We start from the raw sequence: 4,059 nt of genomic DNA on the forward strand, positions 1-4,059 counted from the left end.
AAGAGCGTGTACTGGTGTGAGGTTCACGGGGTTTTCCAGCACAGAAGGAAACAACGTGGTATTGTACTTGCATAACTGTGCCTGCTCGCAACCCATTTGATAGCGGGGAGGTTATAAATCTCTGAGGAAGCCCAGCCCTGTAGGTTTTCCCCACAACCCTGCTTCTGATTTATGAACAGTGGTATCCTTGGGCTAGAGTGTTTCGAATGCAGGTTATTGCATGGAGACGGCAGATTGTACCGCAACGAGAATGGTCTCTGCCATTGTCCACTCCAATTTTCAATGATCTCCCCTTCTGCCTCCTCGGACTGAGGAATGTCAAGTGGTTCCTCCCGCTGAGCTGGCTAATATCCAGTTTCTTTTTATATTTTGAATCACTTTTTGAGGGGGGAGGGGGACAGAGTGCTCTAGCCCTTCAGAGTATGTTAATGTCAGGCAATATAGGCAGAACATAATTGCTTCCATAAAGCATTAGTTTATCAGATAAGCATTAAGATGAAGGCAAGCACGTTGCTGTGGGTCAGATGTTAAGACTATGGATATCCTGGAGTGTTTGTAACTTGCAGGAGCAATATTGTGTGTAAATGAGGGGAAAGAAGGGACAGGTCCACTGGAAAATGAAGCATTGAGGGAAAAGTTTGATGCAAGACAGCTGAATTCTCATGTGCAATAAGCTGATAGCTTCTGTGTACCTGTTGTGGTCAGGGTGACTGACGCCTTGAAGGTGACTTGGCCTTACGTTTAGTAGGCACGTGATGGGGAACAGCAGATACTTGATAATTGGACAGCGCAAGCAGAAATGTGATTTGAGTGTTTCTTTCGTTTGCTCTAATTAAAAACTTGAGGACACATGCACAGCCACTTGTTTCCCCTCCCCAAAACAGGACTAAAGTAATTATTTCAGGTTTTACTAGAGTCCAAAGGTGAGCCCTTCTGGACTAGTTTGAAGGATCAGATGGGCTCAGTGTTTACAGGCCTTTCTGGGGGACTTGACAGAGCTGCTATAAGCTGGAAGAGCCCTTCAGCTTTGGACACAAAGGGGTTCCAGGGTAGTGAAGGAGTAATGCCTGTCTTTGAGGTTATGTGTTAAAAGCAAAGGACAGGACTGACTCCTCTCGTGTTAATCATCTGACCCCTAAGTCTCTAGATTTTGTTTTGCCTGTTTGCTCAGTCTCGCTGAGTGTTAAGTTGTAAACTCCCTCAAAACTGCTCCCACCTGCTGAAGGGGGAGTATGATGCAGCCTTGAGTGTGCTGGCTTTTTATTTACTTTACTGGTTCTCCTCAAAGGCTTGTTCCTGATCTGTAACAGCTAGGGATGACATTGCATGGAACTAGACTGGGTTAGAGCATCTAACTAGCCCACTACTGCAGGTAACCAGCAGGACTAAGCGTAATTTTTGTCCTCAAGGCCTAAGTTTATGAAATCCTGGAAATGAAAGAACCCTGTCCTGATTTCTGCATGTGGATAGCAGTGTAAGCATTGCAGCAAATTGTCATAGCAACTACAAAATAGGAGCGTTACGGAGGAAATAAGCAATACTGTAATGGGCTGAGGAAAAAAACATGAAGTGACTTAACTCCAGAGCCTCCAAACTTCCTTCTGGCAGCTTATGGCTTGGAGGGGAAGGTCAAGGCTTTACCTCCTAACCGTTGTCCCTTCTCTTCACTCCCATGGAGTCTAAGACAAGGACTTTAGAAGACTTATAGTTTGAATCTTCCTTTTATTGCTCAAAATAAAGCCTGACCTGCTTAGAGTGAAGCTTAGATATGTTTTTCTGCTCAAATTATAAAGAAATGTTTAAAATCCTGCTAAATTATGCCTCACCTTATTTTATAATAATAATATCTGCATGTTTGCTTGACCCATCTCTTCGTACACTAAGGAAACTTGTGCAACTTGTGTAAGGAAACTTGGTTTTGAGTACAGCTGTGGTTAGCCCGCTGACTTGTGTTGAACTGGAGAGTTAAGCACGCCCTTCTTGGAAGGATTTGTGCTGAGCATGCAAACTGTCCCTCAGACCACTCTTGTGGAATCTGGCATCAGTGGGGTTACCTTTGTGTGTGAGGTCTTTGTTTTGTCCCTTCCAAGTGTCTTGGTGTTTGTACTTAGCTGCCAAAGGGAACGCTATTTCTCTTATTCCAGGACATGGCACAGTTTGCACTCCAAGCTGTGTCTGCCTCTGGATTTGTACATAGGCTGACCCTGAAGTCAGAAATCTCTCACACTTTCACAGGCCAAATGCAGAGTGTAGTACTGCACGGGCCCTACTGTTCTTCCTGATGGATGGGCACGCATAAAGAGATAGAAGGGAAAACATTTGACTCTGACTTGGCCCAGCTCTCTTCACCAAATAGAGAAACTCCCATTTGATTAAATGAGTGTGAAATCGTGTGTGTGTGTGTGTGTGTGTTAAAACATTTCTGAAGTATCTGTGCTGCCACTGCAAGCTACCTGCATTTCTTCTTTCTCAGAAGGGTAGATTGGGCTGAGTTGGGTCATCTGACAGGGAATGCAGAAGGTACTGGCAGGACTTGTGAGAGCACGAGGGTGCGGAGCTGGGCTGCAGCAGGGACCTGTCTGCTGGAGCAGGGCTCCTGTGGGCACAAGGAGCCCAGCACGTATTTACCACTGTGCAGATCAAGCCAACATTCATGGAGGAGACTGAGACATGGGTCTAGCGACAAGGAAGTGCACGCAGGGGCCAGTCCTCAGGGTCTCCTCCAGATACTTGGGACTTGACAGGTCAGCCATTGTGCTAAGCTCTGGGCAAACACGGGGGAGGGAAACCCTGCCCTGCAGCCTCTGTAAAATAAAGAAACAAGAGACAAAGGTTGGGAGGGGAAAGTGAGGCCCCGAGAGGAAAAGGGCCTTGTACAAATGCTGTTGCTTTTCTTTTTAATTCTCTCTTTCTAAAATTCACTAGACTAACATGATTGCTGGCTGACTTGGGTCAGCAGAGTTACTTGTTTCCCGTCTACAGCTTGCCCAGGTATTGCACGGTGATCGCTGGGCTAAATCTATTTATAGGAGTAGCCTTCTCTTTTCTTTTTCCTTTTGTCTTATTACAGACAGAACTTTTAGTGGGGGTGGAGAGGTGCAGACAGAAACAAGAGATCAGTGTGGCCTTACGACACAACCAAATTGATTGACAGGGCGCCTGAATCAATTCCTGTTTTAAAAGCCTTTAGCCTGCGGTCTGGAGCAGTGCAGACTCATGGTTCTGAGCTCAGCCTAGCTCCTAAAATAAGATTAGGCTTACAATTATGCCCAGCTTCTTAGCTGGTGGTCAAAAATAACGCTGCCAGATGACTTTTAAAGCATGCTTGCTGTAGCCATGATATTTTACAGAGTATGAAACATTTGGAGAAAAAAAGATATAAGCCTTGATAGGCTTTGGCTGTGACAGGGGAAGAAAACATACAGCTCCCTGGCATTGTTACTGTGAGTGGCTCTATGCTTCTGTCAGCTCCAATTTCAGTCTTTGGTACTATGGCGGAAAGCAAATGGGGTTAAAAGATTTTTGCGGCATAAAGCATAATGGGAAACTGGGGAAGATGAGGAAGCTGTGACGGCAACACTGCACCTCAGCAAGTCTTGAGTAGCTGCTCCAGCCGAACTCACAAGGCTGACTGGACAAATGGCTGTTTTCTTACAGAAGGACATTGTGAAGAAATTAAGGTGGGGGAGATGTTATCCTAAGCTGAACTTTGATGTAGCGTGCTCCATGGGCCACCCCTCTGCCTGTCAGGTTGCCCTTCCCTTTGAGGTAAGAAGAGCAGCCTCCTTTCCTTTCCTTTGCGAGCAGTATTCCTCCTGGCCAGGGAAGCATGACAGGATGGGGAAAGGAGAGCTTTGGTAACTTCTCTCCCCTTGTTGCAGCAGACACTGTAGTGAGCTATTTGTTAGGAGAGGGATAGCCAGAGTGAGGCCAGAGCTGAGAAGACCCTACCTACTCAAGCTCCAAGCAGCACTTGCCTATCCCACATTTTCTGGGTGCGGTAACGAAGTTTATTTCAGCATTAACCATCTTATGGGCATCTTTGTGGAGGAGATCTTT

This window comes from Buceros rhinoceros, unplaced genomic scaffold, assembly GCF_000710305.1.
Source record: "Buceros rhinoceros silvestris isolate BGI_N320 unplaced genomic scaffold, ASM71030v1 scaffold9461, whole genome shotgun sequence".
NCBI lineage: Eukaryota > Metazoa > Chordata > Aves > Bucerotiformes > Bucerotidae > Buceros > Buceros rhinoceros.